The sequence below is a fragment of the Capsicum annuum genome, chromosome 10 (assembly GCF_002878395.1).
Source record: "Capsicum annuum cultivar UCD-10X-F1 chromosome 10, UCD10Xv1.1, whole genome shotgun sequence".
Taxonomy (NCBI): Eukaryota; Viridiplantae; Streptophyta; class Magnoliopsida; order Solanales; family Solanaceae; genus Capsicum; species Capsicum annuum.
In genome coordinates, this window is record NC_061120.1 from 32,838,082 (window position 1) to 32,847,965 (window position 9,884).

Genomic DNA, 9,884 nt, shown 5'->3' on the forward strand with positions numbered 1-9,884 from the left:
TCTTATTTGAAGAGTGGTTTGAAAGTGAGATCTCTCTACCATTATTCTATTGATGAGTGTTTTACTACAAGTTTTGCACCTTTATTATATGGATTCAAATGATTTTTAAATAGTATCCCAAGTTGAAATATCTCAAAGCTAACATATGTTACATAGTCAACTTTTTCTTTCAAGCTTGTATATTTAAAGATGAGAAAGAAATATATCTTGAAGTGTAACATATCTGCATTTTTTTAAAATCGAAACAACAATTAAGTTGAATAGGAAAAGTTTTTTCTTTTTTCAAAGAATGGATACTCAAAGAAAAATTTGTAAAATCAGTTGTCCTAATTGTTGATAATCGAATTACTAAACTCTCAATTTAGATTTTGAAGTCGATCAAACATTAGCCAAATAATAGTTTCAATTCTTACAATTGAATTGATTGTTACGGGGCATGAAATTAGTTTTGTTTCCTTTTGCTCCTTTTCTTTTGAAATTTAGATTTTGAAGTCGATCAAACATTGACAACCTCATGAGGACTCTTTTCCTTAAAAAAAGAGACCTAAAATGGTAGGTCGCTAAAACATAAAACGCTTTTTGCAAGAGACCTCATGAGATCACTAAAAGAGACCTAAAAAGCGACCTCACAAGGTTGCTGAGTTATTTTTCAAATTTTGTAAAAAGACACCTCATGAGGTCGCTATTTTATTTTATTTTATTTTATTATTAAAGGCAATCTTATGAGGTAGCTTTTTATTAAAAAAATAAAATAAAATAGTGACCCCATGAGTTCTCTATTGGGGAAAAACTGACAGCAAATTGTTGCTTTTGCAGCTACCCAATTGCCATTTTAATTTAATTCAATGATATATATACAATTAAACAAGCTATGTCAAGCTCAAAGAGTTGTCAACAATTAATCAAACTACAATAAACACATATATTAAATTTCCTCCAATCCACATTAAAAGGAATATAATGCATCTTTACATATTTGTCAAGAGTAAAAAATATCCTCAACTTGCTACCTACCTGCAAAAAAATGCCTCTTCTAAAAGAATAATACAAGGAGATATCAACACACTATGATACATAAAGCACACAACAGAAACAATTATTTCTCTTATTTCCACTTGTGCTACTCACAACTGCAAGTTACTAGAGAAAGATCAGAAGGCAATGCAGCTAGCCAGAATTGACGTGTATCCATTTCATTGTCAGGAGTCGAAGTGCTTGTCAGAGGCATCAGCATATAATCATGTATCTACTTAGTCTCCATCTACATCAAATCCATAGCAACAAAAGCTAATTATCAATTTTTGTGATTTTGGAATGTGAATATATACAGTAGTCAGGATGGCAGGATCTTTTTTCTTTTGATCAAGACAAGACAAGCAGGATCTTATCTCATCAAAGCATCAACTCACCAATGGCAAAACAAGCATTTCATATTTACAAGTTCCATTTAAAGTCTATATGCCGCTAAAGGTAGAAAGCTTAAGAAAAAGTTTTCATACGACGATAAAGTGTTCCAATTAGACACTTCAAGCACAAATTTTGAAAAAGTTTCTGCATGTATTCTCAAAAATGTCCATTATGTCGACAAGTTAACGACTTAAAATAAGTAATCTCCTTTAGTTATATGCATTAACCTCATTCTCATGCTACATCTAGAATGTGGTTTCTACAACATACCAGGACCTAGTAATATCCACGTCAGAATGATCTGGAGAAAGATGGACAGGCTTCAGGCCTCAAATTGTTTGCACAGCTCATGTTTGTTCACAATTACACTCTTCTTTAGCATATAAGAAGGATTATCATCAACGTTTTCATGTTATTGTAACTGAAATATCTAACAATCTCCTCTTGTCAGCTATTAAAGTAGCAAAATATCTAGACATGTATGTATTCTCAAAAAAAATATATCTGAATGTATGTATGGTCTTCAATGTCGAAATAGAAAAGGATATCACAAGAAAATGCTGAACAAGTTACTGGTATTAAACTTACAAGGAAAGGCCATCACTCGCAAGCATCCATTGCTTCAACTTAAAAGCAACAAAGAACTGTCTTTTAACAACGAATGGGTGGAAGCCCAAGTTGTAAGTCCCACCACCACCGCAAAAAAAGAAGGTTAAGTGTACGTGTCAAAGAGAGCACGAATATAGCATCACATACAGAAAGAAACCACCACTAAATTATTCCAAGTCTGAACTCTATTTTCATCACACACATCATGTTTTTCAGCCTCATCATAAAAAAAAAAAGATGAAACTTCAAGTAATCTTAAATTGAACATAATCAAACTTTGAACTAGATAAATATTCATTTTCTATCTCATCATCACTTTTTTTTTGCTGAATAAGCCATAAGAAACAACTATACCAACTAAAATAAGCTGAACAAGTTCCCAATTCCTGTATTCGGAGCTTGGCTAATAATTTCATAAGTTTCCAAAGGAAAAAGTGGAAGCGCAATTAGAAATATCACAACTGCATAGCTTTAAAGCAAAGGCAGAGCCAGGATTTCAACTAATGGGTTCAATATTTGAAGAAAACCTAGCCGAAGGGGATTCAACACCTACTTTAGATACATAAAAATAATTTTAATTTTAATTATTTATAAATGATATATTTCTCCGTTGAAGGGGGTTCGGATGAACCCCCTACCAAAGGGCTGGCTCCGGCCTTGCTATAAAGGACAAAATGTTATAAAAGTTACATGAGTCTGCAGGGTTTTTTGGAACTAAGAAAGCCCTACTGGCCTAATAGCCTGGGACCTTGAAGTATTTTTCTAGCAAAACTACATGGCAAGTCCAATCTTTGTGTGCTCATTGATGGGAATTTACAAGCTTGAAATTGTGCAGATGTTTCACACCTTAATCTATGCCTAGGTGACAACAATGAAGAAGAACAACCAGCCAACATTCTTCACACCCTTCCAACTTTTTTTTTTCTTTCTTTTTAACTCCAACTCACCTCACCCTTTTCTTCTCTATGTCTCTGTCTCCCTTATCTTTCTATAAATATACACATTTTCACTATGAAATATACAATATGTCAATGCTAAAAATCTCTATAGATGATCCAAGAGAAACAGAACAATGTCTGTATATGTGAGTGTGTGAAGTTCCAAGAAAAACAAAATGTGATATATCTGTGTCTCCTATATATATTTCTATATGCTACAAAGAATAGAATCAGCAATAAATACACATACACCAATGGAAAGAATTAAAGAATTCTCCAATTATCAACAATTTAACACCTACCAAAAAAGGATCATCGGATTCCAAAACTTTCAAAATAGAATAAAACCCAATAGACTAGAAATTAGATTTCCCAAAGAGCTGAAAAAAAACTCACACCATGAATGTTGAAACTCTGAAGATATTTTTTCCCAGAAATGTTGCATAACAACTGAAACTTTGAACCAAACAACACTTTCAAGAACCCCATTTCAATGATTGAGATGATTGCAAGTGCACTTCCATCAAGTGGACAATAGACTGTTACGACAAGTTACAATGTATTATGACTCTACGACTACATATATTATCTAAATATTAGTCGTTAAGTTGTGGCAAGTGATGTATTAATTACTTAAGAAGTACGAGTTTAGGAAAAGGGTGCTTTAATTTGTTACTATGTCAGTAAGAAACAAGAAGACATTTTTATTCACTCTTGGTATTCCACTAAAGGCACTATTTTTTCATGGTTAAGTTCTTAACTGAAGTGAGAAATGTGTGTGATATTTAATCATTAGTTTGGTGCAAATTTTGGGTGCGGGTTAATTTTTTTCAACTGTGTAGAACAGTCAAATATTTGTGGCCTAAAACTAGTAAACCATATGGTATGCTGTGTTCAAATTTGCTATCTATAAGTTCATTGCTTGCCCATTTAAGGCTCAAAGGCAGGAACCAGGATATCTCCAGTTCTATGACAATTTGTTAGGCATAATTGTTCAAACTATATGGTATGCTGTTAATATTTTTCTTAAGCCTATCCGTCTGAATCGAGCTGAAATTCTGAATCCATATTCTAATTGTCAATCTCCAGTGTTTCTTAGTAGGTCCGAGGATTCATATAGAAACTGGTAACTAGCTAGGTTGAGATTGAAGAATGGTTGATTGATCAATGTAATAATTTGATGGTTTGTAGTTATAGCACATTAAGGAAAATACACATACTTAGGAGCTGTTTGGTACAAGGGATACGAGATAACTAATTCATCTATCCCTTCATAACTTGTTTCCAACCCAACGACTTATTGTATGATTTCTTATAAGCCAGATATGAACTTATGCATCTGTCAGTTTAAGGCTGATGATTCTCTGTAATTAGATAGTCTACCTCAACCTAATAATTAGTTGTTTTTGACTGACAAACACATTGTTTTCATGTGGTTCCCTTTTAGATCTTCGATGTAATTCTCATGATTCATTTAAACTTGTGTAAACCTAATATTCATTTTGTTTCCTACTTCAATAAAAATAGACCAAGATCACTAGCACACTGAAAAGTGCTTCCAAGAGATAACATCACATATAATTAATAGAAAATTAAAAAAATGCTTGGAAATGTCTTACTTATTAGCTGTTAAGTTCTCTAGATAATGAGATTCAAAATTCTGAAAATCGCATAAAACCCCCAAATATTCAGAAAGCAATCTGAAAAATCGCATAAAACCCCCAACTATTCGATTGAAAAGGATAGATTCACAATCTGAAACGACGCTCTGAAACAACAACAACATACCCAGTGAGTTCCTACCAAGTGGGGTCTGGGAAAGATAAAATGTATGCAGTCCATACCACTACCCACGACACTCTGAAAGAAACACAAGAAATCGGAAAGCATAGAAACGCAGTTCTAAGACAAGACAACAAAACCCCAACTATTCGTTTATAATCTTCACATTTTCGGAAAATTAAAGGAGACCCAAGAAATTCATAGATTCACTTTCTATTCTATACATAGATAAGGAAAAATCAAAGCTTTCAACCTTATTTGGAATGAAAGAGCTCACGGATTTAGGAGTTGGACGAGAGAGCTTTGAGAGACGGGGCCAGATTTTAGCAGGGTTGCTTCAACTCAAGACGATGAGGACGACAACGTTGAATACATTCCAAATTCCTTACTGGAAACACTACCAAGTTGTAAAATTGAAGGAGTTTTGAGAGAGAGAGGGGGTCGAATTTGAGATTATCAGTGGAAGTTTTGAGAGAGGGGGTCGGATTTGAGATTTATCACTGGGAGTTTTGAGAGAGCTGCTCGCGGTTTTTTATTTATTTCTTTTCTTTTTTTTTCTTTTCTTTTCTTTTCTGCTCTATATAATAGAAGAGGTGATTTTGATTACCTCTTCATTTACTATATTAATCTAAATCAATTACTATATTATATTTTAATTGCTCTATAATTTATTATATTATTTTTAATTAATTATTATAAGTCATTCATATATTAGAATTAATGATATTTTTTAGAATTAATGATATTTTTTATTATATAACTCCTAATTAATTATTATAATTCATTATATATTTTAATTGCTCTATAATTTATTATATTATTTTTAATTAATTATTATAAGTCATTTATATATTAGAATTAATGATATTTTTTATTATATAACTCCTAATTAATTATTATAATTTATTATATATTAGAATTAACAATATTTAATTAAAAAAATAGATATTTATAACGTTTGTTTCAACTTTTTTAACCGTATATTACACCCTAATTGCTCAATGATTTGCAATATTATCCCTAATTAATTATTACAAGTAATTTATATATTAAAATTAATAATATTTTTTATTACATTACCTCTAATTAATTATTATAAGTTATATATACATTAGAATTAATAATATTTAATTAAAAAATAGATATTTATAACTTTTATTTCAGTTGCTTTAACCGTAATTATACTATATCATCCCTAATTAATTATTATAAATCATTTATGTATTAAAAAACTAATAATATTTAATTCAAAAATGGATTACTATATTACCCCTATCATTTACTATATTTACTATATTACCCCAATCATTTACTATATTACACCCTAATTGCTCAGCAATTTACTATATTATCCCTAATTAATTATTACAAATCATTTATATATTAGACTTAATCATATTTTTTAATTATATTACCCCTAATCAATTATTATAAGTCATTTACTTATTAGAATTAATAATATTTAATTTAAAAATAGATATTTATAAAGTTTGTTTCAGCTGCTGTAACCGTATATTACACCCTAATTGCTCTGTGATTTACTATTATTTTCCTAATTAATTATTATAAGTCATTTATATATTAGAATTAATAATATATTTTTATTATATTACCCCTAATTAATTACTATAAGTCATTTATATATTAGAATTAATAATATTTAACTAAAAAATAGATATTTATAACGTTTGTTTTAGCTGCTTTAACCGCGATTTTACTATATCAACCCTAATTAATTATTATAAGTTATTTATTTATTAAAAAATTAATAATATTTAATACAAAAAATTAGATTACTATATTACCCCCTACCATTTACTATATTTACTATATTACCCCCAATCATTTACTATATTACACCCTAATTACTCCATAATTTACTATATTATCCCTAATTAATTATTACAAGTCATTTATATATTAGAATTAATAATATTTTTTTATTATATTATATCTAATTAATTATTATAAGTCATTTATATATTAGAATTAATAATATTTAATTAAAAAATAGATATTTATAACGTTTGTTTCAGCTGATTTAACCGCGATTTTACTATATCATCCCTAATTAATTATTATAAGTTATTTATATATTTAAAATTTAATAATATTTAATACAAAAAATTAGATTACTATATTACCCCCTACCATTTACTATATTTACTATATTACCCCCAATCATTTACTATATTACACCCTAATTGCTCCGTAATTTACTATATTATCCCTAATTGATTATTACAAGTCATTTATATATTAGAATTGATAATATTTTTTTATTATATTACCTCTAATTAATTATTATAAGTCATTTATGTATTAAAATTAATAATATTTAACTAAAAAATAGATATTTAGTACGTTTGTTTTAGCTCTTTAACCGTATATTATACATTAATTGCTCTGTGATTTACTATATTATCACTAATTAATTATTTTAAGTCATTTATATATTAGAATTAATAATATATTTTTATTAAATTACCCCTATTAATTATTATAAGTCATTCATTTTTTAGAATTAATAATATTTAATTAAAAAATAGATATTTATAACATTTGTTTCAGCTGCTTTAACCGTGATTTTACTATATCATCCCTAATTAATTATTATAAGTCACTTATGTATTTAAAAATTAATAATATTTAATTAAAAAAATGGATGACATGCCTGCCTATATTACCCCTAATTGCTTCGTGATTTACTATGTTAGCCCTAATTAATTATAAGTCATTTATATATTATAATTAATAATATTTTTTATTATATTATCCCTAATTAATTATTTTAAGTCATTTATATATTAGAGTTATTAATATTTTTTATTATATTATCCCTAATTAATTATTATAAGTCATTTATATGTTAGAGTTAATAATATTTAATTAAATTAATGTATATTTATGTTTATATCTCATCAATATCGAATTTTAATGCTAAAAAATATTCATAGTGTCAGGTCCGTGCTGACACGGGCCATGCACCTCTAGTATAATAGAATCACTGGTTTTGATCAGTTGTTCATCAATTACTATACTACCCCTAATTATTCTTTCATTTACTATATTATCCCTAATTAATTATTATAATTTATTTATATAGTAAAATTAATAATATTTTTTTATTATATTACCCTTAATTAATTATTATAAATTATTTTTATATTAACTTTAATAATATTTAATTAAAAAAATATTTATAACGTTTGTTTCAGCTGCTTTAATTATGATTATACTATATCATCCCTAATTAATTATTATAAGTCATTTATATATTAAAAAATTAATAATATTTTATTAAAAAAATAGATGGCATGTCTGCCTATATTACCCCTAATTGCTCCATAATTTATCATATCACCTATAATTAATTATTATAACTCATTTATATATTAGAATTAATAATATTTTTTTACTATATTACCTTATTTAATTATTATAAGTCATTTATATATTAGAATTAATAATATTTAATTAAAAAGATAGATATTTATGACGTTTGTTTCAACTGCTTTAATCGTAATTTTACTATATTATCCCTGATTAATTATTATAAGTTATTTATGTTTTAAAAAATTAATAATATTTAATTAAAAAAATTAGTTGCTTCATCATTTACTATATTATCCCTAATTGCTCCGTGATTTACTATATTACCCCTAACTAATTATTATAAGTCATTTATATATTAGAATTAATAATATTTTTTTTATTATAATACCCCTAATTAATTATTATAAGTAATTTATATATTATAATTAATATTATTTAATTAAAAAATAGATATTTATGATGTTTGTTTCAGCTGCTTTAACCGTGATTTTACTACATTATTCCTAATTAACTATTATAAGTCATTTATTTATTTAAAAATTAATAATATTTAATTAAAAAAGATAGATGACATGTCTGTCTATGGTTTCGACCAATGCTTCGTTTCTATTATCCCTAATTAATTATTATAAGTCATTTATAAATTAGAATTAATAATATTTTTATTATATTACCCCTAATTAATTATTTTAAGACATTTATATATTAAAATAAATAATATTTAATTAAAAAAATAGATATTTATGATGTTTGTTTCAGCTGCTTTAACCGTGATTTTACTATATCATCCCTAATTAATTATTATAAGTCATTTATGTATTAAAAAATTAATAATATTTAATTAAAAAATAAGGATGACATGTCTGCCTATATTACCCTAATTGCTCTGTGATTTATTATATTATCACTAATTAATTATTATAATTTATTTAAATATTAGAATTAAAAATATTTTTTTACCATACTACCCCTAATTAATTATTATAAGTCTTTTATATATTAGAATTAATAATATTTAATTAAAATAGATATTTATGACGTTTGTTTCAGCTGTTGTAACCGTAATTTTACTATATCATTCCTAATTAATTATTACAAGTCATTTATGTATTAAAAATTAATAATATTTAATTAAAAAATAAGTTGCTTTGTCATTTACTATATTACCCTAATTTCTCAGTGATTTATTTATTTCCCCTAGTTAATTATTATAAATCATTATATATTAGAATTAATAATATTTTTTATTATATTATTCTTAATTAATTATTATAAGTCATTTATATATTAGAATTAATAATATTTAATTAAAAAATAGATATTTACGACGTTTGTTTCACTTGCTTTAACCGTGATTTTACTATATAATCCCTAATTAATTATTATAAGTTATTTATGTATTAAAAAATTAATAATATTTAATTAAAAAATAGATGACATATCTGCCTATATCATCCCTAATTACTCCGTGATTTACTATATTACCCTAAATTAATTATTATAAGTCATTTATATATTAGAATTAATAATTTTTTTTTACTATATTATCCCTAATTAATAATTATAAGTCATTTATATAATAGAATTAATAATATATAATTAAAAAATAGATATTTATGATGTTTGTTTCAGCTGCTTTAACCATGATTTTACTATATCATCCCTAATTAATCATTATAAGTCATTTATGTATTAAAAAAATTAATAATATTTAATTAAAATAATAGATGACATGTTTGTTGCAGCTGCTTCAACCATAATTTTACTAAATATTGCTTATAATTAATTATTATGAGTCATCTAAGTGTTAAA

General features: G+C 25.9%; 1 long non-coding RNA gene across 1 annotated transcript; it reads right to left on the bottom strand.

Annotated features, from left to right (window-relative positions):
* Nucleotides 1-890: 890 nt before the first annotated feature.
* On the bottom strand, nucleotides 891-5,386 carry LOC107845733. Its single transcript, XR_007045623.1, has 2 exons — nucleotides 1,996-5,386; nucleotides 891-1,261 (listed from the first exon to the last, which is right to left on the bottom strand). It is a non-coding gene; the product is annotated as an uncharacterized LOC107845733 (long non-coding RNA).
* Between the last annotated feature and the right edge of the window lie 4,498 nt (nucleotides 5,387-9,884).